This window comes from Myotis brandtii, unplaced genomic scaffold (assembly GCF_000412655.1).
Source record: "Myotis brandtii unplaced genomic scaffold, ASM41265v1 scaffold99, whole genome shotgun sequence".
Taxonomy (NCBI): domain Eukaryota; kingdom Metazoa; phylum Chordata; class Mammalia; order Chiroptera; family Vespertilionidae; genus Myotis; species Myotis brandtii.
In genome coordinates this window covers 821,667-848,173 of record NW_005372121.1, presented here as the reverse complement: position 1 = coordinate 848,173, position 26,507 = coordinate 821,667, and the positions used below count along the sequence as shown (strand labels likewise).

Sequence of the window (26,507 nt, the reverse complement as noted above, 5' to 3'; positions counted from 1 at the left end):
GGGCCCTGCCTATGGAGCTTAATCAACCCAATAAACACACAGGAGTATTTAATTGAAAACTGTGTTAATGCAATGAAGAAAACATGATCACGCATTATGTGAGGGAATAATGAGAAAGAATCACAGGGGCCTACTTTAGACTGGGGAGGGGACCAGGGAAGGCCTCTTTGAGCATGCCATTTATGCTGAGAAGCTGAAGGATAAGTGAGTTAGGAGGGAAGCAGTATTCCAGACACAGGGAAAAACGAAGGCCTGGGGGCAGGAAAGAGATTTAAGAAGGTGCTGAAAGAAATCAGTAAACAAAAGGGAAAGAGGAAGCTGGGTTAAGTAGTTCGGGGCAGATCATGTAGGGCTCTGGAAGTAGCAAGGATGTTGCTTTTTCTCCTAAATGCAGAACTTAAAAAAAAAAATAACAAAGCAAAACAAAGGGAGAGAGAAACATAGATGTGAGAGAGACACATCGATTGGTTGCCTCCTGCACACACTTCTATCAGGAATCAAACCCAGAGCCCCTAGGTCCTGGGGCTGACACTCTAACCATTGAGTCAAACCAGGCAGGGCTAAATGCAGAACATTTGACAAGCTATTTACAGAAAGGGTTATAGGGAATCTAGAGTAGAAGCCTAAGGACAAATTGAGTGGTGATTGCAATGATTTCAGTGGTTCTCAACCTTCCTAATGCCGCTACCCTTTAATACAGTTCCTCATGTTGTGTTGACCCCCAATTTCATTGTTACAAATTGAACATAATTAAAGCATAGTGATTAATCACAAAAACAATATGTAATTATATATGTGTTTTCCGATGGTCTTAGGTGACCCCTGTGAAAGGGTCATTCGACCCCCAAAGGGGTCGCGACCCACAGGTTGAGAACCTCTGATTTAGGTGAAAGGAAATAGTGGCCAGATTAAGATGGCTGCGATTGAGACAGAAAAAGAGTAAATAGGTTGTGGATATTCTTATTGAAGAGGTAGACTGAACAGGACATAGGTAATAGAAAGGAAGGGTGAGTCAGGATGACACCATCTGGGTGGGGGTGCCCTTCCCTGAGAAAGAGAAGAATGGACCAAGAACAGAGACGGGTGAGAGACGGGGATCAGGGATTTTGTTTTGGATTGGTACATCTGAGATACTTATGAGACATCTACTTGGGAAATTAAGGATGTACAAGGCTAGTTCAGAGTATAGAGTATAGATCTGGGATAGAGATACCATTGGGAGTGCTCAGCACATTTAAGTCTATCCTTTCAGGAGGATGAGATTTCCTGGGGAGTGTGGAGAAGAGACAGTCTATGGCCAAGCTCTGGGAAATTCCAATACTTGAAAGACTTAGGATGATGAAAAGAGAAAATGATCATTCATGTGAGCTCAGAGCCTGGCAGAAAGAAGGCACGCAATGCATGTTTATTACTAACTTAGAAACAAAACTGTACTTTAGTTGCTGTTGAAAAACATTTCCCCAGCTTGGAAGAACATATTCTAGGTTGGAATAGCTGATGTATGAGGTTGAACCATGTTAACAGTTTTCTTTTTTGTTCTTGTTGTTGTTTTTTGTAGGTTAAAAGTAGCCAAATGTTGGAAATTTCATAAAGTTCAACCTTATAAATACAATTTGAAACAAAATCCATTTATATCATGGGACAGTAAAGAGTTCTAAAATGTTGCCCTTTCATACTTGAGGAATAATCTTTTGCTAACATTAGAGGCTTCTTTTGCAAAAGATATTAAAACAAAAGGTGCTGCATACCACTTACCGGGCTAGTTATACTCTGGCAATTAAGCCAATAGTCTGAAAATGCCATTGATAATTTATCACCATGTTCTGACTACCGATAACCCCAATGTTATTCCCTGGTAAATCCTCACATTGAGGAGGGTAAGCATGTGCAGTTTCACACATCTCAACTTTCTGGCTTTTTAAATATCTCTGATTCCCTACTCCTCTCTGCAGGGAGAAAACATTTAAAGGACATTAATAGACATAGTTAAATGCTCTACAGTTTTATCTTAGCATGGAGACACTGGCTTTGAAAAACTATTCTGAAACAGTTTGAGTTACTTTGTATAATCACGGGTCTAGTTCATTTTAGCAAACATATTCCAAAAATTTGTTAATAATTCAATAGCATATTTTAAATTTACCAAGAGCTCATGATTTAAAGCTGGGATTACAAACTCAGATGTCAAATGTGTGAACTGGATCAATGTAATAGTGGGGTCTGTGGCAACTGGACAGGGTATTCCTCACCTAAAGAAAACATTTTTTCTTCTAAAACTGCAAAACAATTCTGTTGGGATGAGATGGTGGGAGAATTTCAGCTTGCCAATTTCCATAGAATGGACCATATATTGGTCACTTCTGAAGTAATGAATGAGCTATGTTTAGGCTGGAAACAAATGCAAACCTAGTACTATGTTGGATAACCCACATAACTTCCTATGTCTCACTTTCCTCGTGTATAAAATGGGGATCAAAGTAGTAGTTATCTCATCTATATAATAAAAGCCTAAGCGACCATTATGGCAGAACGACCAGTTGCTGTGATGTGCACTGACCAACAGGGGCAGACACTCAATGCAGGAGCTGCCCCTCGGTGGTCAGTGCGTTCCCACAGGGAGAGCGGCTGCTCAGCCAGAAGCCAGGCTCACAGCTGGTGAGCGCAGCAGCGGTGGCAGGAGCCTCGCCTGCAGCAGCGCTAAGGAGCAGCGAGCCAAGCGGTAAGGAGCTAGCAGGCGGGCAGTAAGGAGCGAGGGATCCCCGATTCTGAGAGGGATGTCCGCTGCCGACTTAGGCCCGATCCCCCCAATGGGCAGGCGGACATCCCCCGAGGGGTCCTGGACTGCAAGAGGGCGCAGACTGGGCTGAGGACACCCCCCCACACACACACCATGAATTTTGTGCACCAGGCTTCTAGTAGAATTATTATAAAAACTCAGGGGAGGGTAACGTATGTATGTAAAATACTAGCACAGTGCTTAGGTAACAGCAAAAGACCAGTTTCAAAAACCAGTAGAGTATTCTGGATTTCCCTCTGACAACACCCAGTATTTCCTTAGAACCTTTCACGTTCTCTGCACCTGCTGTTTCCACAGATAGGTAAAGAAGTATCAGGCATATGACTGTAAACCCATTGCTCAACATTACCTTTCTATTTCATTAATTTCTAAGTGCACTAATCCTGTCCTTATTTTCCCATGCTAAACTGTGCTGCCGAAATAATACTTCTTGTAGAGCTTCCTAAATTCAACCTGAAAAAGAAAAAGCCTACAACATAATGGACACTAGTCATTTCACATGTGCATCCCTAAAATAAACACATCACTATCAACAACCATTATTTTAGATATCTGGATATATATGTACTAGAGGCCTGGTGCATGAAATTAGTGCACTTGGGGGGGGTGTCCCTCAGCCCAGATTGCAAAAGGGCATAGACCAGGCCGAGGGACCCCACTGGTGCAGGATTGGGGCCAGGGAGGAACATGGGAGGTTGGCCAGCCAGGGAGGGACCGCAGAAGGGCTCCAGGGCGTGTGCTGCCCGTCTCACTCAGTCCCGATCTGCTGGACCCCAGTAGCAAGCTAACCTACCAGTTGACTGTCTGCCCCCTGGTGGTCAGTGCATGTCATAGTGAGCAGTTGAGCAGCCTTAGCATATCATTAGCATATTACGCTTTGATTGGTTGAATGGCAGACTGGACAACCAGACACTTAGCATATTAGGGTTTTATTATATAGGATGTGTGTGTGTGTGTGTGTGTGTGTGTGTGTGTGTAATTATACATAGAAACACTTTGGTTTTCTTAATTTCTCAGAAAATAAGTCACCCTGGCTGGGTGTTTTACCAATACCTGTGAATTTACTACCTAAGCACCTAAATTTCTTTCACCATTTGCACAAAACTTAAAGAAAATATGTAATCCACTTTTCTTTTCTTCAGAAAACTAGAAATGGAACTATGTATCCTCTTCCTCACATCTCCATGTCATCATTCTGAGCTTGTTCTTCACGCATCCAACTCATGCCTACTCAGCATCGTCCCAGGGCACGTGTGCACTGGACTTGACTGAGGTATGGAGACATGTATACTTCAGACATCCATGCTTTCTTCATTCCATCCCTCCATTAATATCGAGAGGTTTATACCATTAAATAATTGTTAATTTGTTAAAGTGTTAATTGTTGTTAAACAGGAAAATGGACCGTTTATTAAAAGTAAACAGGCTCTGAATGAGGGCTTACGGGGGTAATGGACAAATAAAGTGAATTTTACAGCATGAAATTTGGCTAGAATGGGAAGCTTATTTCCTGGATTCTAAGGTATATTTTGGTGGGAATTTTGGGTCCATTTGATGAGTGAAAGCTTCCTGTTAAAGGTTTTCATTTTCAAGTTATCCTAAAGGGAAGAAAGAAAACATAACTTAAAATATGAGCTGGTGCACTATTATATTTAAAGTAAAAGTGGGTTAATGCTTTTGTCAGCCTTATAATCAAATGGTTGTCGTTACTTGTATAAAGATAGCAATTAATTCTAGTTTGTCATAGATGGTTAATAATTCCCAATGATGGATTATTCATTCTAGACTGCTAGCAGAACACAATGTTTTTATAAGGGCAGGAAGGATAATTAATATGTTTTGTGGCAGTTAAGAAGCAGGTGTCTAACCAAAAACTAAAAATTTCCAATTAAGGTGACATAAAAAGAAGGTGATATGAGAGTAATAACAAAAATAAAAAGAGAGGAAATGAGACAGTATTTTAACTAAAGTTGGCTTCCTTAATCTAGAAGCTGGGTGAGAATTTTTACTAGTGATGTATCATTGTCTCAATAAGCCATTACTTTTATAATCTGAAGCAGATGAATGAATATAATGTGTTTAAGACAAACATTTAAATGCTTCAACTTATTTATAATTAGTACTCTTTTTTAAGGTTTTCAAACTTATTTTTTATTGTAGTAAGAAAACAAAAACTTTTCCATCTTAACCATTTTGAAGTATATACAATCATTTCCTTTTGTACTACAGTTATTCATTCTACTCTTATTGCTCAGATTCACAACTTTCTTATTTATTCTTCCTTAGCCCCAACTATCTTAATATAAGACAACTAGAGGCCTAGTGCACAAAATTCATGCTCTGGTAGGGGGCGGGGGGGAGATCCCTCATCCCAGCCTGCACCCCCTTGCAGTCTGGGACCCCTTGGGGGATGTCCAATTGCCAGCTTGTGGCTGGATGGCATTGTGCTGCTGCACAGCCTGCTGCTTGAGCTTTAGCAGCTGCTGCACGTACATGGGCTGGGCCACCACGGTCTGTCCTGTGAACACCATCGAATGGGTGAGTCAAGTGCGGAGGCAGGCTCATCCTGAGTTCCCTGCACTTCCCTGAGTCACTGAGTTGTTCAGACTGACTGCCTTCTATAGAGAATGGCACAGGGATGGGACCTAAGCTGGCAGTCAGACATCCCTCTCACAGTCCAGGACCCTTCAAGGGATGTAGCAGTGTGCCAAGTGACAGGCGGCCAGGGAGGAGCCCAAATCGGGCCGGGCGCTGTGCCACTTGTGCTCATCCCAGCCTGCTGCTCCTGCTGCCTCCACTTGGTAGTGCTGCTGCAGAGTTGAAAGAGGCTCCCACCGTGGCAGCTGCGCTTGCCAGCCATGAGCCCAGCTTCTGGCTGAGTGGCGGCTCCCCTGTGGGAGCGCAGTGACCACCAGAGGGCAACTCCTGGATTGAGCATCTGCCCCCTGGTGGTCAGTGCACATCATAGTGACCGGTCATTCCAGTCATTCTGTGTAATGGTCACTTAGGCTTTTATTATATAGACTAGAGGCCCGGTGCATGAAAATTCATGCACTGGAGAGGGGGTCCCTCAGCCCGGCCTGCCCTTCTCATAGTCCAGGAGCCCTCAGGGGCAGGAGGTGACCAGGTGATCAGGGGAAGGCGACGCCCCATCACACCTCTGCTGCTGCCACTGCGGACAGCGCAAGCCTCGGTCAGCCCTGGTTACCTGAGCCTCAGGCTGGCCCTGCTGGCACCCACCTTGGCTGGTGGCCTGGTGCCACCTGCTGGCCTTCCCCACCCCCTCAACTGCCCCGCCACCAGTCACCTCCCTCTCGGTGGGGGGGGGGGCAGTGCCCATCATAGCAACCAGTCATTCCGCCATTCAGTCGATTTGCATATTAGGGTTTTATTATATAGGATAGAAAATGTTGGTAATTATGGAGAACCAGCCTTCAAATACAGTACATACACACACTTACCTGCGGGTTGACTTCTGACTTGTTTTGTAACCCCTGTGCTGTAGTGAATAAGGAAACAAAAACTGCTGATTCCGTGTCTCAAATCTTCCTCAAATCTACAGCATCATTGCTACCATCTTTGGTCACTGTCTTCACCTCTGGTTCTTCTGACACCAAGAGACATGTTTTCTTTTTCAGATTGTTTTATGTATTTTAATTCTAAATGACCAGTGCAAAAAGGCTTGTAGCTATTACATTTTTACCAATATAAATTACCTTTTTTGACTAAAGGTTTTGTCTTCAATATTCTTGTCTTACAAAATACAGCCATCCTATGTTTTTTGAATGATTTTGTCTATTATTGCTTTGCCACCCTTGTACTTTTTTCATTTTTTTATTAGTCTCTTTAACAAGCGAAATAGTTTGCTTTTGTTTTCTACCCAGCATGGCTGTTTCTACCTTCAATAAGGACTAAATTTATTGATAATTATAACAAATTTGTTTAGCATTTTGTCATGGTTCTTGTTTACTCTTTTTCCTTTTGCTTTTAAATATATATTTTCCTTTGTTCTTAAATATATATTTTCTATGAATGTAAAGAATAAAACAACATCTACTGACTCCACAAATTGTAAAATAAGGCATTCAAATATGCTTCCTTACACATCATCTGTTTTGAAATGACCTTGAAGTATTTGATCCACAACATTTTTTCTACCTAACTAAGGCATCATACTTTGTAAGACTTATTTTTAACATATTGTTTTAAAACAAAATAGCAGAAACTACTTAAATGTCACATATTTCATTATAGTCCCAATCTTGACTTCTAAGTATGCATTTATTGTTGCTGTTGCTGTTGGTGGTGGTGTGTGTCTTCCTTGTATAACTGGGGAAATTGTTCTTTTATTCTCATGCACACTGAATCAGAGCTGAGCTGGATAAGCAGTTTTGAACCATAAACTTATTCCATGGCAATTCTAGATACATTGTTCCATTACCTGCAGCCACTAAGTGCTGCAGAAGAGAAGTCTGATGACAAATTGATATTTCCTCTCTATTTTTTTTTATCTGTTTGGAGTTGTTTAGACTTTTGATTTTTCCCCCTTCATTTTAAAATTTAAATAAAACACAACATTAACGAAGTGTGGCTAGATCTCTTCCTAGAGTGGAATTGCTGGGTCATATGCTGACAATATAGTTAACATTTGAGGACTAGCCAAGTGTTTTTCAATGTGGCAGCACCTTTTTACAATCCCCCTGAGAATTTATGAGGGTTCAACTTCCTCTATATCCTCTCTAATACTTGTCACTATCTTTTTAAAATTTTATTTTAGCCATCTAAAGAATGTGAAGAAGTATATCATTGTGATTTTGATTTGCATTTCCCTAGTTATTAATGTTGTTGTGTGTCTTTTCATGTGCTCATTGGGCATTTGTATATTTGTTTGGAAAAAGAAATGTATTCATATCCCTTGCCTATTTTAACTGGCTTTTTATTTTTGAATTAAGAGCTCTTTATGTCCTTTGGATACAAGCCTCTTCCCAAATATTTCATTTGCAAATGGTTTCTCCCATTCTGTGACTTGTCTTTTCACTTTCCTGATTGTGTCCTTAAAACACACAACTTTTCAATTTGATGAAGTTTAATTTACTTAAACTTTCTTTTGTCACTTGGGCTTTGGGTGCCATATCTAAGAAACTATAGACCAGCGGTTCTCAACCTGTGGGTTGCGACCCCTTTGAGGTCCAACGCCCCCTTTCACAGGGGTCGCCTAAGACCATCAGAAAACACATATATAATTACATATTGCTTTTGTGATTAATCACTATGCTTTAATTATGTTCAATTTGTAACAATGAAATTGGGGGTCACCACAACATGAGGAACTGTATTAGAGGGTTTCGGCATTAGGAAGGTTGAGAATCACTGCTATAGACTAATCTAATGAGACAACAATTTATGCCTGTTTTCTCCTAAGAGTTTCATAGTTTTAGCTCTTATGGTTAGGGCTGTGATCCATTTTGAGTTACATTTTGTATATGGAGTTAGGTAGGGTCCAATTTCATTATTTTGATGTAAATATCCATTTGACTTAGTATCATTTACTGAAGACTATCCTTTCTCTTGTCAAAAATCAACTGACCATAAATGTAAGGGTGTTTCTGAAGTCTCAATTCTATTCCACTGATACATACATATAAGTCTAGGTCCCTTGCATTTCCACATAAGTTTTAAGATCAACTTGTTAATTTTTGCGAAAGAGATAGCTGATATTTTGATGCATTAAATCTGTAGATTTGGGGAATACTGACATCTTAACATATTGTCTTTCAATCCACAAACATGAGCTATCTTTCAATTTATTTGGGTCATCTTTAATCTCCTTTAGTGATATTCTGTGCACCACTTTGTGATTTGGGTATATAACTCTTGTACTTCCTTGGTTAAATCTATTCCTAAGTACTTCTTTTTGATATTATTGTAAAGGAATTATTCTTTATTTCATTGATTTATCTTGATTCTATATCTTGCAACCTTGAACTTTTTTATTAGTTCTAATAGAATTTTGTACATACAAGATATTTCATCTGTGAGCAGAGATAGATTTATTTCTTTATTTCTAAACGAAATGCTTTTCATATCTTTTTCTTGCCTAACTACCTTTGGTAGAACCTCTGGTTCAATGTTGAATAGAAGATACTAGTATTCTTCTCTTATTCCTGACCTTAAGAGAAACTATTCAGTCTTTCACCGTTAAAAATGATGTTAGCACCTGGCCGGCATGGTTCAGTGGTTGAGCGTCGACTTATGAACCAGGTCACAGTTCGAGTCCCAGTCAGGTTGGGTTGCGGGCTCGATCCCCAGTATGGGGTGTGCAGAAGGCAGCCAATTGATGATTGATGATTCTCTCTCATCGTTGATGTCTCTGTCTCTCTCTCTCCCCCTTCCTCTTTGAAATCAATAACAATATATTTGAAAAAATAAATAAAATAAAAAATGATGTTAGCTGTGGGTTTTTTGTAGATGTCCTTTGTTAGACTGAGGAGGTTCCTTTGTATTCCTACTTTGTTGAGTGTTTTCATCATGAAAATGTGTTGGATTTTGTCAAATGTTTTTCAGCATCTATTAAGATGATCATGTGTTTTTTATTCTGTTGATATAGTAGATTGCATTGATATATTTCATGTTAAACTAACCTTGAATTCTTGGAATAAATACCACATCATCATGCTGTATGATTTTTTAATTGTTGCCAGATTTGATTTGCTAGTATTCTGTTGAAGATAAATTTAAATCTATATTTAGATTTTCTATTTCTCCTTACGTGGTTTGGTAGTTTGTGTTTTTGTAGAAATTTGTACATTTCATCTAGGTTATCTAATTTGTTACCATATAATTGTTCATAGTATTCCCTAATAATCTTTTATTTTTGTATGATTAGTGATGTTCCTTCTTTAGTATATTCACTTTTAAATATCATTTTTTTCTAGGTAAAATAAAGTAGCCTAACTTCTTTTTTAATTGATCAGCATGGCCTCCTACAATATTAAATACACTGTTCGATCTTAATTCAATATACTGTTCTGTCGCTTTATTGTGCTTTACAGGTATTACTTTTTTTTTTTACAAATTGAAAGTTTGTGAAAACCCTGTGTAGAGCATCTATTGGTCCCATTTTTTCTAACAGGCTTAGACAGCGGTTAGCATTTACTAGCAATAGATACTTAAAACTATTTCATTGAGGTGTGTAAATTGTTTCTTAAGACATAATGCTATTGCAGTTAACATACTACAGTATAGTGGAAACATAACTTTTCTATGCATTGGGAAACTAAAAAATTTGTGTGACTTGCTTATTTGCAATATTTGGTTTATTGTAGTGGTCTGGAATCAAATCCACAATATTTACAAGGTATGCCTATGATTGTATTTTAAAGTCTGGGCTTTACGTTTCCATATATTTAGGTTGTTTGGCTATTACATCAATGTCATTGTCCCTATACAACATTTTGTGAAACTCTTGAAAATTTCCTATGATTAAATGATAACCTTCTCAGTTTTCTAAACATTTATTTTAGGGGTAGGGAATACCTAAATGTAGAGCTTCAAATCTCCATTTGAATTATAAGTTATAGTTCATTTTAAAATAAGTCATAATAAAATAAAATCGTAAATTTAATACAACACTATTTAATGAACATCTACCACATGCTAGGTGTTGTGCAAAGCACTTTATGTGAAATCACATTAGTGTTATCAACATAAACAGCCTTTGAGTCAACTTAAGGATTGCAAAACCAAATTTGAACCCAGTTTTGTCTGATTGCAGAGCCCACATTCTTAACCAGTGGTTGACACATTTATTTTGAAAAGGGCCGGATAGGAAATATTTTAGGCTGTGGGCCATGTGGTCTTTCTCACAATGACTCAATTCCGCTGTTATAGCAAGAAAGCAATTTTAACAATATGTAAATGATGGGCATAGCTGTGTTCCATTACAATTAGACTTACAAAAAAAGGTAGTGGAGCTGCAAGCTATAGCTTGCCATCCCCTGCTCTTAACCAAGGCACCATGCTGCTCTACTTCTGCTTCTCAAAGCCTTCCCTGATGACAATATATAGCAATTTCTTCTGCTTCTGGAGTTCTACCAGAGTAACTGTTGCAATACCAAAGTAGCAAAGTACATAACCCTTGTTTTTATATACATGTGTCTTGCAATGTCTTCTTTTGTTAACTATAATGACAGAAGATTATGCCAAGGAATAAGTGATTTCATATACTGGGAGGAACCAAAAGTAGATTTAGTTATGAGTATGTGAAGCAAAGAGTTTATTCTTGTATTATTATTTCTTAATCATTGTATTATTTTCCACATGAACAACTATAAACCTACTTTTGTCCCAACCTGTATTTTGTTGTATCTCTTCATAACACTCAACCCCATGCGACAGACTGTTAAGAGTAATTTAGAAATTTATATGTAACTATATCTGGAAAGTTTTGTCCCAAAAAAGCCACTCACCTAAGATCACATGATACAATGTAAAAATTGGACAATAAAGTGTTGATATGGAAATGCAGACAACTGTAATATAGCCAAGATCAAAATCGTTGATTATGAGTTTTTTTAACGTAGAAAAAAATAGGCATTTATTTTTATTTTCTCAGTTTCAATTTTCTCCTCAGACTTTCCTATTTCAAGGAATTATATCTTATTATAAACGTAAGTCCAAGATGTGTCATTATAAGAATGAGTCATAATTTAGGTAATGATCACTGTACAGATGTCAATAATATTTTTTACATTTTAGAAATGAGTTATAACACCATTTGCCAGGATTAAACATTTTTAGAGTGAATTCCTCTCTATGAAATGATGGCTTATTTTGTGGTGTTTGTTTGTTTGTTTTTTTTTGGGGGGGAGATAAATTTTCTTAAAAAGAATCCTAATATTCAATTGTTCTTTCATTTGCCTTATACCCATAATCTCAAATGCAGTCCATTTGGAGGTTTAAAGCAGATTTATGATAAAATCATCCTTTCAAGAGTTACTGAATATGGAAATACAGGACAAATATTTAATGTGGTATGGGCCAGATAACCTTTTAACCAGAGATACCGATTCTCTGAGGAATGCCTTTTCCTAGAAACTTAAAACTTGGTAGTCACAGAAGTGAAAACTTGGTGTAAGAAGATTGGGGTTTTCTAATCTGGAGATAAAACAAATAAACTGGAGGCTCTGAGTCAGTGACAGAATGAGAAGGAATATAATTTAAAGTTAACAGGGTTTTAATGATTAAAGTAAAGCTGAAACTGTTGACTGGTTACTCAAAAAACATTCTCAAACCACTACTCTCTTCTTTTACCCACCACAAAGGCCAAAAATCCTTAATATCTCAACATCCCTTGAAGCTAGGGACAGCCACATGCCATGGGCCAGTTGTTCAACAGTGGTCATTTGCTGGAGGTCATTGGGAAAGCTTTTTATTTCCTGATTAAAAGAGAAAGGCTCAATAGGTACACCCATTTCTCATTATTCTGCTCTGAACTGGAATATCAATTACTTTTGAGCCACATAATGTATATAAAAATTTGCTTTAAGGTAATCTTGGATAAAAAGATTTCTTTCTCTTTCAAACTGTTTAATTTTATATTACCAATTATTAGCTAAATCTGATATTAAATTAAAAACATGAATAGTGCCCAGCTGGTGTGGCTCAGTGGTTGAGCGTTGTCCCATGCATCAAGGTAGAATATGGTGCTAAAACAAGGGTGTGTATTTTAGGACTTTGATATTGCAACTATTAGTCTGGTAGAAGTCCGGAGGCAGAAGAAATTGCTATATATGTCATCAGGGAAGGCTTTGGGAAGTAGAAGTAGAGGTTGCTGGTTCAATTCCTGGTCAGGGCACATGTCAGGGTTGTGGGCTTGATCCCCAATAGGGGACATGCAGAGGGCAGCCAATCGATGTTTCTCTCTTGTCAATGTTTCTATCTCTCTCTCCCTCTCTCTTCCTCTCTGAAATCAATAAAACATTTTTAAAAAATGTGAACAGTTATTATTAGGCCTTTATAATTTTAAATAATTAGTATTCTATTTTTAAAAGAACATATCAGAAACTTTGAAATACAGAAAAAATGCCTTTCTGTCTTAGATTTAGTTAATGTACCTTGTGCTCAAACCCTCATAATACATAGTTAAGGTTTCCTGATTTAGCAAAAACAATTCATTATACCACTGTTACATAGCTGTGAGAATGCTGGTATTGTACAAATTTCATCCAGTATTAGATGTCAAATGAATGATATAAATACAATTTAACCTGCTTTGAACATAGAGAAAGTGATTTAATATCTGTAAGCAATTAGGATACTTTGTAGAGGCTTTTAACTGGAAGGCTGAATGTATTTAAAAAACATTAATTGCTTCAATGATTTTAAATTGCTCTGTGAAGTACACAACAATTAAATGCTCCAATAACTGATTTAATTCAAGTGAGTGCCCCAAATTATTCATCATAATACAGCATCTATAGCATACAGCAGAAAAACAATAAAATTAACTCTTCAAGTTACACAGAGTTAAAAGACCTCACATAAAACTAGTTTTTCAAAACAAAAGTTATCAAAAAATGGCAGAAGCAATCCAGTGTGAGGCAAAATATCAAAAGTATGCCCGTGAGCTCTTCTGAGTCTATTCAAAAGAAGCCAAAATGGTGGGGAGTGGGGAGGGGAAGGGGACTATAAAGTTGATAGGTAATCATTGAATTGTGCTATGGAGATCACTTTGTGACACCTGAGTTACTGTTACTGAGAACTATGGTCTGAGCTATATCTGGGAAAAACAATACACTTAGGAAAATGAGGTTATTAAATCAAAGTAAATTCCATCTGCCTGCCTTCCCACACTAAATTATGAGCTGCATGCAGCTCAGAAGATTCCTTTCCTACGCTGAACCAGAAGGGGGCCTTGAAGCAGTGGCTGGAATGTGAGGTACCATGCACACACTTCAGCAGCCATGCTGCACAGACCGCCAGCAGTGAGTCCTGTTAGTGCCAAATCTCAGAGCTCATTCCTTCCCATGCTGGATCAAAGATGACAAAAACCTGTATAATTTAGGTATAATAAGCCTGAATAAGGCCTCCCAATGCAACCATTTCATTAAAAATAGAACATGTAAGACCAGTTGAATTTTAGTTAAGCTAAAGCCTCATATTACAATTATCTATTTTTCTTTATTTCTGTGCCAAGACGAAGAAAAAAAGTCTTAAAATGTGTGTGTTGGGGAGTGTCACCTAAAAGCACATCTTTGAGTCAGCACTGTTCTAGAGGCAAGGAGAATCCACATAAATTCCAAATAACGTCCAATTAATAAGTTTATATCTAAAGTACACACACACACACACACACACACACACACACACACACACATATATGCAAGGTTGCAGTTAATAGCAATACTTGCTCTATTCATTCAGAAATCCAACAAAATACAGCAATACTTCTATTTAGTTCTATATAAGCAATTATTGTGGGCAGAGGGCAGAATTTGGTGCTAAAACAGATGTCTAAGAAAAATCACTTTTCTAGTTGTACTTGACTGTGAAAAATATAAAGTGATACTTCATTAGTGGTTGTCAAGTATTTAAACAAATTGTTACGGAGTACAAACTATGCCTAAGTCTCTCAAAATAAATGCAAAGGTAAATGAAACTGTCTTAGTTCTGAAGATCCTCTGCATCTGGTAAAGACAGTTATGAACTCAGCTAACTCTGCACAAGGCACAATGCTAAGCATTAAGAATAATGCGGAAGGAACATGATGAAGGAAGATTAATCAATCATTAGTTCTAAGCCAGTTTGTATATATCAATATGCTAGGAATCGTTAAAACACAAAGGACAGTTAAATATCTGCAGTATTAAATTTACTACTAAAGAACTATTTACAATTAACTAGACTTCTCCAGGTCTTATAATAATGAAAAGAAAAAACACATTGGAATTCTTAATTCTAACACTAATCAGATTAATCCGTTTCTGCAAGGTCCAAATGCACAGAACAATAAGTGCCCAACTCCACATGCATGTCAACGCAATCAGTCTGACTTTTCTTCTTGTTGCTTTTTTTTTTTTAATAGAAGGAATGATTAGAAAAATGGGTGGGCCAATTCAGGTTTTATAGAATGAAATATCGAAGGTACTTTATGGGAGGTAACATGGTGGTGAGCCATACAGAGGCTTCCTTGGTTGTAAAAAGACTTCTGGTGCCACCTGTGGGAGAGCCGCTTCCACTCACTCACATCCCCTACCCTTGGGACAAATTTAGAAACACTGGCACACAAAGTTGTAGATAAGTCCTTTTGCAGCCCACACAGTCTGAATCAAATTGGGCTTAACTGACACTTTTGCAAAGGCTAACCAGCACAAAGACATCCTCAGTAGGCTTAATTAATAGTAATTATTCTGTGAGGTAGAATAATAGAATAATAGTAATTTTTCTTTGATAGACAATTGACTCTTGTCTATCAAAGTGCAAGACATCTCAGTGAATACAATCCACTTAAACAAATGGGCAAAGGACCTGAATAGACACTTCTCCAAAGAGGACATATAGATGGCCAATAGACATATGAAAAGATGCTCAATGTTACTAATCATCAGACAAATGCAAATGAAAACCACAATGAGATATCACCTCACACCTGTCAGAATGACTGTCATTAATAAATCAACCAACAGGTGCTGACGAAGATGTGGAAGAAAGGGAGCCCTCGTGCACTGTTGGTGGGAATGCAGACTGGTGCAGTCACTACGGAAAACAGTATGGACTTTTCTCAAAAAATGAAAAATGGAAATGCCTTATGACCCAGGATTCCACTTCTGGGAATATATCTGAAGAAATCTGAAACAGTAATTCGAAAGAGTATATGCACCCCTATGTTCATTGCACGCTATTTACAATAGCCAAGATTTGGAAGCAGCCCAAGTGCCCATCAGTAGATGAGTTATAAAAAAGCTGTGGTACATTTATACAATGGAATACTACTCAGCTGTAAAAAAGGAAGGAAATCTTACATTTTGCAACAGCATAGATAGACCTGGAGAGTATTATGCTAAGTGAAATAAGCCAACTAGAGAAAGACATGTACCATTTGATTAAACTGATATGTGGAATCTAATGAAAAAAATGAACTAACAAGCACAATAGAGACAGACTCATAGGTACAGAGAACAGACTAACAGCTGTCAGAGGGGAGGGAGTTTGGGGGGCTGGGTGGAAAAAAGTGAAGGATTAAGCAAACAAATAAACTCACAGACACAGACAACAGTATGGGATTACCAGAGGGAAGGGGGTGGAAAAAGGGAAGAGGGTAAAGGGAGGATAAATGGTCATGGAAGGAGACTTGACTTTGGGTGTTGAACACAATACAATATACAGATGATATATTCACAGAATTATACACCAGAAACCTATATAATTTTATTAACCAATAAATTCAATAACGTGTTTTTTTTCAAGTATTGGTCAATGGTTCTAATTTAGTAGGTGGTTCTAGGGCTTTTATTTATTTATTTATTTGAGAGAGAGAGAGAGAGAGAGAGAGAGAGAGAGAGAGAACGGGAGAACGAGAGAGAGAAACATCAATCTATTGCCTCCCATAAGAGCCCTGACAGGGGACTGAACCTGCAACCTGGGTATGTATCCTGACCTGGAATAGAACCGGTGACCCTCCAGTGCATTGGACAATGCCCCAACCAAGTGAGCTACACCAGCCAAGGTTAGGGCTATTTCTTTATGCTAAGCATGATATGCAGCACTCAGAACCAGCAAAAGATAGAAAAAAGTGTATAGTCCAGCCCTAGCTGGTTTGGCTCAGGGGATAGAGCATCGGCCTGTGGACTGAAGGGTCCCTGGTTTGATTCTATTCAAGGGCACATGCCCAGGCTGCAGGCTCCATCCCCAGTAGGGGGCGTGCAGGAGGCAGCCAATCAATGATTCTTTCTCATCACTGGTGTTTCTATCTCTCTCCCTCTTCCTTCCTCTCTGAAGTCAATAAAAATCTATTTTTTAAAAAAGTGTGTATTCTACAGGAGCTAATAATATAGTTACTTAAAACACACTCACCAAACTTTAAAAAACTAAATTCTAAAAACAAGAGGTAAGATTAAAAACAGAATGACATATCTTTATCTTTGTATAATAATTAATCCTGATCCCCAAAGCAGTTCTTAACCTTAGGAGTTTGGTTTAAAAGGGGACTGGTGTGTGTGTGACTCTTGTACATCTTCAGTGTCTGGTTTAAGTACCTCTGTTATTACGGGGCAAAACATCATTTTAGGTTTTTACTTCTTTTTAATATTATATCCAGATAATAATAAGTTTCACTTAGAAGTGACTATACATGCATGATCTTTCTGCTTTCCTTTAATAACCCATTATTATTAAAAATCTAATGAATTAATGTCAGTCTGACTCCAATTAAAATGGCAATGTAGGAAAGTACTATATCCCACTATGGATATAAGCCTCTAAAGATTAATGATTGGGTGGGAGGCCATGGAATCACTTATAGGCATTTAATTTAAAAAAAATCAAATCTCTTTGTTCTTGCTAAAGGTATATTTCTCAGTTTTCTTCATATCTATTCCCACTTGGTAAAGCCCCTAACCCTACCTACTCCACTGCACCAAAATCATTTGATCTTGAACCTTTAAGTCATCAGTGAGTCCTCCTGCTAGAAAGAGAAATCCATGCTACTCAATAGGCTTAGTTATAATTTTAAATTAAAAAATAGTCCAAAATATATTTTGTAACCAAGTCTGGCTAAAGAACATTAATCTCCAGAGCATCTTCCATTCAAGAGAGACATTCTGCACTCCATTGTTTTTCTTTCTCATCATATCATATATTCACTGATAGCCATACACAAATAATAAAAATCAAGAACACAATAAATACAGTAATATGCTTTTAACCTAGGTAGTGCTTTACATACATTCTGAACTGCCTTGTACTAAACCGTCTCAACACCAGTAACATACAATCAATGTCTTCAGATTATCTGAGATTTAATATGAACATCAATTTAAAATATGTCAAGAGTTCAAGATATACTACCCAAGTACCATATATTGCTAATGATATCCTCCCTTATAAAAACATGATCTTCTTTCTCCCAAGTGATACAGGAACCCAATCTCATTCATTGACATAATAAAAAGAATTCATCTTGGAAACAGGTGAAAAATCCAGTGCTTTAATATCACAAACTCATTCCTTCCTAATGATATGCTATCCTTCATTATAGCTCAGAGTAGAAGACATATGCATAGTTGTGATTCAAAGTACATCTGAATTTCAACAGTTTGATATTTATTTTCTTTCCCATTTACTTGGTTATTAACTGATCTCCAACCAAACTCTTCCAAAAATATCTTTAATAAAGGCTCTGAAAGAACTTCATTGCCAGTATTGTTATTAATTATTATTACACGAGGAAAATAAACCATTGACAGCAAGTGTTCAATTTAACAGAATGAATCACTAGCAGAGTCTGAGAGAGAATCCACGACTGACTCAGGACAATCCACATAATCACAAATAACAAGGGCAAACAATATTTTCCAAGCCCCACTATACCCTAGCATCCATTCCCCTCTCCCCCCACCTCCCAGGCACCTAAAGTCATTTTCACAGGGTCATATCAGCTATGTGGATTAATAGACTCTCCCATGATGTAGCAAAGATTAAATCGGACCCTTAGCATGGCTGCTAAGTTTAGTGGCTACTGTTGCTTTTTCTTTTGAACCCTCAGCTGCTTCTAATACCTACCTGATCTGCCTGGGGACAATCTAAAGGCAGCTGATTTTCCAAGACCTGTCAGCCTCTATATTTCCCTGGTGTGTGAGAGTGTGGAAGCGGGTACTGGAGGGGAGGAGTAAATACAGTGATAAGTCACTTAGGTTTGCCATGGTAGCACATTGGTAGGAATGAACTTTAAGCTATGAATAGAATTCCTTCCAGCCATTTCTTTTCAAAAAGGAATTTTGTGTGCCTTACAGAAAAATAAAATCCAAAACTTGTAAATAAAATCAAGAAAGCATAAAAACAAGAAAATTGAAGGTAATCAGGAGTTAAAAAAAAAACAACAAAAACCCAGATTAAAATATTCAGGAAAACTCTGAAATATACAACTGTCACAATGGAAACATTTCAGAGCAAAATGTGCTGCAATATGCTACTATGATTAAAAGCTATGTGATCTGGGGAACCTCTAACAAAAAGGAAAAGAACTAGGCAAATAGCTTTTTACATACTTTTCTAAAAAGGAAAGGCTGCAATATTGTCATAGTTACACAAAGGTAGATACATCTCTCATCTTCATCTACTATTAAAACATATCTTCAACCATAGGTATTTAATTACATTACATCATATATGGTTTAATACCAAGAATAAACTTATTTTATGATACTAGTACAAGTGTTCTAATTGTGATCCCATCATAACCCATACGAAGGGTAATCAATTAGCACATGCTGTTTAAGCAGAAAAGATCCTCTCACAGCTTCCCTTGTACTTTTTAATTTATTTTTGTTTGTTTTTTGTAATGTACAAATATTACCGGTTATGTACAAATGACAGAATTAGGAGCAGCATGAAGTACATCATATGTTCCTACTGTAGGCTGAGTCCCGGTCTTTGTTCCAACAGTCTAAAGCCGCTGGACGGAAAGCTAAGTATCCATCTATTAAAACATATTTCTACATTATTGCTGGCAAAAGTTCTTCTGATAGGTTTAGTCATCGTGATTATTCCTGCCTGCATTTGCTTCTTTCATACAAATCTCTTTCAATCCTAGGAACCTGCAGTACCACCACCCGGGAAAACAGGTCGGTGGCATGACAATCTGATAAGACAATGTAAAGGGTAGATATTGAAGAATGCAAAGTTATTTTCCCAATGAAAGAGTTCGGAAGTAATTCTGTATCGGTGACAATTTTTCTTTCTTTCTTCTTTTTTTTTTTTTTACCAGCTACGCACCTATCTAGATAACTAACATTCACCTTGTTCTCAATGAACAGGATATCCTTTCCCTCAATCTTGCAATCTCCCTGAACAGTTTTCATGGCACAACTCAAACAAAAAACATTAGCCACGCCCTTTATACCCAGAGTCAAGCCACCTTTTGCTTCCCATCCCCTCGCCAAAGTCGAAAAATGTACATTTCACCTAAAAGGGTTTGCACCAGTTCTCTTAACCCGAGTCAGACAGACTCTTTTTCAGCCGTGCCTTGATATAATTCCTACGGGAAGAAGCTTTTTCCCGGGCAAGGTGCAGGCGCCAGAAGACACTCTGAGGCTTACCTCCCACACACCTGCAAGCTCTGGCGGGATGCGGGAGCTGCTGCTCAGAGGACTGCGCTCCGCTCCGCTCCTCTCGCGTTCCTGCTCTCCTCTCTCCGGGAAAACTAAGTCCAGGCTGCGCCTTCGGCTGCTACGGGGACACAAGCTCCGCCTTCCCCGCCTCTAGTTGGCGGATTCGGCGGCCGTGGCTCCTCCCCCTGCTGTTCCGCAGCTGCCCCGGCTGGAGGCGGCGGGAAGATGCTGTCCGGGACCTCCCGATCCCTGCACTTCGGCAGCTATTCGGCTGCGTCCCTCTCCCTGGGGACCTCTCTCCTGTCTCTCCGTAGCTTCACACCCGGTGCTAACCCCCCTCCACCCCCCGCCCCGCTCCGCCAGGGCACCTCCGCGAGGAGTCCAGGCTCAACCTCTCTCTCTCCCCGACTCGCAGGTCTGGCCGCCCGATGTGTCTGGGGCTCGGCCGCTTCCGTGCAAGCTGCTCCCGGGGCCAGGGACCGTCCCCACTCTGTACCGTCCCTCCACCCCGGCGACTCCCCACATGCGTCCATTCCGCCCGTGTCCACAGCTCAGTAGCTCCACGTTCCCGACTTTGAACTCTGCCCACCCACCCACTTCCCTTCCTTCCTGGGTTCCGCTAGCCCGCCCCCACAATGGGTGAGTAGCCGCGGGCCGACCCGGCACCCTGATTGGCGCAGGTGAGAGCTGACCCCGCCCTTCCTCCTCTTTCCGTGCACCCTCTCAGTTCAAGTCACCAACTCCCGCAAAGGCAGGGAACTCTCCTACCATTGGCTAGAAGTGTCCCCACCCATCGTCTTAGGCTCCACCGCACGGCCTGCCGGGAAGTGTAGTCTTGCAGGTGCATGAAGTGCCGACGCCGCCGGCGAGTGGAACTACGAGTCCCCATAGGCCCCTGCGCGACTCCGGCTGGGCAGGATTCCGGACAACGCCTGGTTCCTCTCGGGTCCTTCTGGCGTCGCCGGAGTGAATTGATCCGGGAGTTGAAGAGGGCTCGAAGGTGGGAAGTGAAGTCAGTGCCTCAGTGGCCGGTAAGGTGCGGCTGTTCCGTCTCCGTTCCCGTAGCCCTGCGCAGAGCCTAAGAGGTTTGGGGTCACCCCAGGGCCGTGGCGGGGGCACTCGGGCTTGGTTCTGGCAGGCGGAGCGGACGGGGCTGGGAACGGGGCCCTATGGGCGTCAGCGAGGCTCCCCTACGCGAGTGGCGTAAAGCGGTGTGTAAGCGCCGCTCACCCCGCTGGGGCCCGGACGCCTCCAGGAAGTCTCCTCTGGGTGGGGGCGGAGGGGAAGGGCGAGGTTGGCCTCTGGTGCCCCCGGAGAAGGGAGGGGGCGGATGTACCTGGGGTGGGGTCCTCGCCAGGTGTGGCTTGGTGTGGGGGGGCGAGGCTGGTGTTTTCTCCGCTGTAGAAGCAGGAGAGGGAGGAGAGGAGGAAGGGAAATGCGCGTAGGACTCTGTTGTTGGGGTGACTCAGGTTATGCCCTTTGGGGAAAGAGAGCTGTACCAGCAGGAGTCAGATGTGGACAGGGATCTAGGGATTCAGTTCCAGGTTCACGATGTGGCCCCTCCAAGGAGGTGGTTCTGCCCGAAGCAGAAAGCCCTGACCCTCTTAGGTGTAATTGCTGAGATGCGTGTGCCCCTCGACTGCTTGCAGAGAGCATTCGCCTTGGGATGCTGATGGGAAGACGGAGGGGAGAGTGAGGTGCCCAAGGTCACACCCGTGGGGACAGATGGGAGTTTGTAGTCCAGATTCTGGGTCGGCTGCTGCCCCCGAGAGAGAGCGGGTTGTGTTTTCTGAAGAGGGTGGAGGAAGTTGGAAAGGAAAGCATGTTAGGTATTTTTAAGAAGCCATTTGTGAGGTGAAGACCTTTTGAACTTGGGAGGATTTCCTCCATTAAAAAAAAAAGGACACATTCTAACCTTTTGGGGAAAAAAAATCGGTTTCAACTTACATATTTTTTTTCTTTTATTAGGGGTATATAGTAAGTGATGGACTGTACTACTACTTTAAACAGTAGACAGTGATATGGGGGAAAGTCAGTTGAAATAGTACTTCCCACCCCTTAGTTAAAAGATGATTATTTTCCCTTCCTACCTTAGGGCTGTTTTTTTTTCTCTCATTTCATAAAACTGACCACAATGGGATTGAAATTCTTTCATAAAACTTATTTTACACTTTTCAAAAATAATACAGCATCAAGAGAGTTTAGTGTGATCATTATTAGAAAAGAAGATACATTGCATTTCTTGGAGGCAATAACACATTTTTGTTGATTTTTTAAAAAAATTTCTTTTCCCCTTGTTTTCTTGACTCTGGGATGTTTGCATAAATAATACCAGGCTCGTACACATTTCATTTTTCTTGGCATCATCTATAATTTTTAACTCATTCTTAATTTAAATTAAAGAATGGAAAAATGGGACATTTATGTTTTATATTAAGTAGAAAGTACTGTACTTGTTCTAGTCTTACCCTGTACAGGTGTTTCTATGACCAGTTAAAGCTCATGAATATTATTGGGTAGTTAGTTCTTTAATAGAATTTGGAGTGTGTTCATTGACTTCAGGATTTCTTCTTGGTAAGTTTATAAACAAGAGTCAGGTGAGAGCAGGTAATCAGTCCTGGTTTACTGTTGTATACATTGAAATATGCTGCATTTTGAATGTACTTTGCAGTTATTAATACTGTAAACGCAAAAACATTTTCTAGAATCAGAGGTATTAGGTTCCCCTATGATTGAAGTTAAGATGGTCTGGAAATTAATATGACATTTGAAATAGGAGAGAGGTATTGTACTGTAGAATGAAGTAAAATCAGGGATAACACAGCACCACGAGGAATGCAGTACAGAAAGAAGGAAGACCCGCTAAACAAATGGAGAATTATGTGGGGGTTACCTGGCTTTGTGCTGAATTGGACGGATGCTGTAGTTTAAGTAGACCATACGCTGAACATGAGTGAGTGATTGATAGGAAAGCAAGAATGTTATTTTATGGAAGGCAATGTAGGCATCTACTTTTTGTTGGAGAAGTGTGAGATGAGTTTTTCTGCCTTTTGGCATGCAGCTATGAGGTTGTGGAATGAGCTTTTGAAGTAAAAGTCAGGAAAATTTGGAAGTAAACAATATAATGCACTTGATCAGCGTGTGTTATTTTTTCCCTTCGTTTAGTTTTACCACTAACTTCTCTTCATTTCTGAGGTCAAGTTTTTATACTTCACCTATGTTGTCATGATGGAGTAATGTTTCTGTATCTTTCAGTCACATACTGGAATACTGTGGTCATTTTGGATATCTGCACATTGAATAATTTAAGGTTCACAGGTTTAGGTGGGCACTTGCATTTTTATAGCGATTTTGCTGGAGCCTTGTGTCAGCCATTTGACATCGTCTCTTACAGGACTTAGAATGTCTCCCATTACATCTTTCTCTTTGTCTTTAAGGATATAAGGTCATAAGAATATGTGTGTTATCATTGTATTCCCAGTAGTTAAAATATTGAGTACCTGTTTACAAAGAGAATGAAGAGTTTTAGATTGGTTAAGTGCAAAGACATGTAACTGGTCACTGGTGGAACCAAGGCATTATGCAGGTGTTCTTTCTGTAGATCTTGAATATTGTAGACTCAACTCAGTTTCCATAGATTATTTATTTTGCATGAGAAAAAGACTTTAAGTGACTTAAATATTCAGATACTGTTACCCTCTTACTCTGTTTTATACTGACAATTTATATTTTGTCTCCTATCTAGCTCTCTGCCTTTATCCCCAGCCTTTCTCATTTACTGTGCCTTTCAATTACTAGGTACATAAACTCTTTCCTGACTTGGGGGACTTTGTATATGTTCTCTCCCCCCTGCCTGTCTGCTTCTCTTCCCCTTCCCAAAGCTGGCGAACTTCTAGTAACTTTCAAGTCTCAGTTTAAATGTCAGGGGAACTTTTCCTGACCTCCTTGACCGTTCCTTCCTAAAATTAGAGTAAGTTCCCATGATGTCTTCACCACCCTCTGTACTTCTCCTTTGTAGCAGCATCACAATAGGAACTTAACTGTTTCTGTATTTATTTGATAAATGTCTGAATCCCTCACTAGGCTATAAGCAGGGCCCTGTCATATGTCATGTGCCTTAATTCTCTTACACAGTATCTGGCATACAGTAAATGCCCGGTAAATATTTGCTGAATGAATGAATAAATGATTGAACAAATGAGTGCATTCATGCACAGTGCCTCCGGCACTCTGCTAGGGACAGAAATGCAGAAATGAGTGAAGCAGAAATGCTTCCCCCCCTCAGATAAAAAGGAGTTACTGACAGAAGTTTAATATAAATTGTAGAAAGATATTTCTTGGAGGGCTCTAAAATCAGGGCAGTTGCCCAGCCAGTGTGGCTCAGTGGTTGAGCATGGACCTAAGAACCAGTGCAGGAGATCACAGTTCAGTTCCCAGTAGGGCACAGGGCCCCAGTTGTGGGCTTGGTCCCCAATGTGGGGTCTGAAGGAGGCAGAGGATCAGTGAATCTCTCTTATCATTGGTGTTTCTGTCTCTCCTCCCTTCCTCTCTGTAATCAATAAAAATATATCTTAAAAGACAAATAAAATCAGGATAGTTTTCTATGGGCAAATGACACAAGAGTCATTTTCTATTACAGCAAACTTTCTCTATAACAGCATTTTAAGAGACCTTATCCTGTCCTGTATTTTGCAAGCAACATTCATTATAACAAAATAGAAGAAACTAACTTTTAATGAATTCTCTTCTTGCCTAAAGTTATCTAATTTTGTCCTCAACAAAATATTTCCTTTTTACTTTGTTGTTGCATTTTGATTTTTAACCATGGTATCTTCCTTTGACTTTTATGTTTAATATTACTTGCTTTAGACAGGTACCTTTGGGCTTCTTGAAAAAATTCATATTTCGTTAAGTTTTATGGCAATATTTTATTTGCTATCAACCTAGATACTTATGAGAGTAAAAATATCATATTTTATTAACATGTAAACTAAATTTCAGGAATAAATTTGTATTAGATTTTGGTCCTGAAAAATTCTTTAATCCTTTGCAGTACAACAGGAATGGACAAAGAATAAATTCAAAGCTCTGAGTTGCTGTGGTCTTATATGCTTTCCTGAGTTTACCAATTCACTCTCCCACAAGATATTGTCAAAAAAGTGATGTTGATATTTGGCTTTATAATTTGATAATTCTCCCAGCTTTTATTAAATACAAGTCTTTGATAAATTCTAAACTCACTTTCTTAAAAGTCAGTCCTTCTGTTATTAGAATCTTGGATAAAATTTTATCTTATAACAAAGATGTGGAGGATAAAACTGAAGTACTACTTCTTACATGTTGTTGGTTTCTTCAGGTCAAAATGATAGATAATGTTACTAAGAATTTGAAGTTAATGCCATGATAAATAAATGTTCTCCATAATATAAACTGTAAAAGTGATTTAGAAGTTAGTGTGATTGATTGTATATATTATTGCATTTGAAATGTCATGAAAAGTTGCAGTCTCAGAGACTTTGGTTTTAGGAATATACAGTGTAAAAAATGAAAGCACCTTCATTGCAACAATTAGAAATAATTTATTTACAGAAAGGTAAACAATGTAACTTGGTGATCTATTTTGTCTGTATGAAGACAAAAAATTCAGTTTTCTCCTTTTAACTACATTGATTGAATCTTGGGTGTATTGTAATATCACAATCCTATTTTTTGAGGTCACCCTTACATTTTTGTAATGGGTAATCCTTTTTTTTAACCACCCAAAATTGGATCTATTTAGTTTCACTCTCACCTTTCTACAGTTGCCTAGAATCAAGTGTTGTTATAAAAAAAAAAGAAAGAAAGGAAGGAAGAGAGAAAATAAAAATGGGATTTTAACAGCAGGCTTATGAATTATTGGGTAGCAGGAATGGAACATATTAAGTGGTAGTCACTACTGTTTACTCAGGCCAGCACCTTGGAGTTAAATTTACCAGAATTAAGTCTAGATTTCATAGTAATGACAAATTAGTTTATTTCATTTATCACATATTTATTGAGTGTATCTTATGTATGAAACTGCCTTAAACTTTCTTTGGAATGAGTTGGGATATAATATGATGGCCAATACTTATTGAGTGGTAACTAAGTGGCAGGCATCATACTAAACATTTTACATGATCTCATAATCCTCTCAACAATTCTCTGAGGTAGAGGCACTGTTATCCCCAGTTTAAATGAGGAAACTAAAGCATAGAGAGCTTAAGCAACTTGCCCACGTTCACACAACCAGCAATTGCTTAGAATTAGGATGTGGATCCAGGTAGATTCAGGAGACCTTATTTTTAATCATTGCGGTATAAATCATGTTAGTGATTGAGCTCTATTAGAGGGCAGTTAGATTT

At 39.1% G+C, this 26,507-nt stretch overlaps 2 protein-coding genes across 5 annotated transcripts in view; one reads left to right on the top strand and one right to left on the bottom strand.

Moving 5' to 3' along the window:
• SERPINI1 (serpin peptidase inhibitor, clade I (neuroserpin), member 1) overlaps positions 1-20,724 on the bottom strand; it is an 80,124-nt gene extending 59,400 nt beyond the window's left edge. Inside the window, exon 1 of one of the 2 annotated variants that reach the window (XM_014533591.1) lies at positions 20,124-20,724. The gene's annotated coding sequence lies outside the window, so the exon portion shown is untranslated. Of the gene's footprint in view, positions 1-20,112 lie in introns of both variants that reach the window. The other variant, XM_005886542.2, reaches the window with a different exon arrangement.
• A 311-nt stretch (positions 20,725-21,035) lies between these two features.
• PDCD10 (programmed cell death 10) overlaps positions 21,036-26,507 on the top strand; it is a 64,298-nt gene continuing 58,826 nt past the window's right edge. The window contains exon 1 of one of the 3 annotated variants that reach the window (XM_005886541.2): positions 21,036-21,155. The gene's annotated coding sequence lies outside the window, so the exon portion shown is untranslated. Of the gene's footprint in view, positions 21,210-26,507 lie in introns of all 3 variants that reach the window. The other 2 variants (XM_014533593.1, XM_014533592.1) reach the window with 2 other exon arrangements.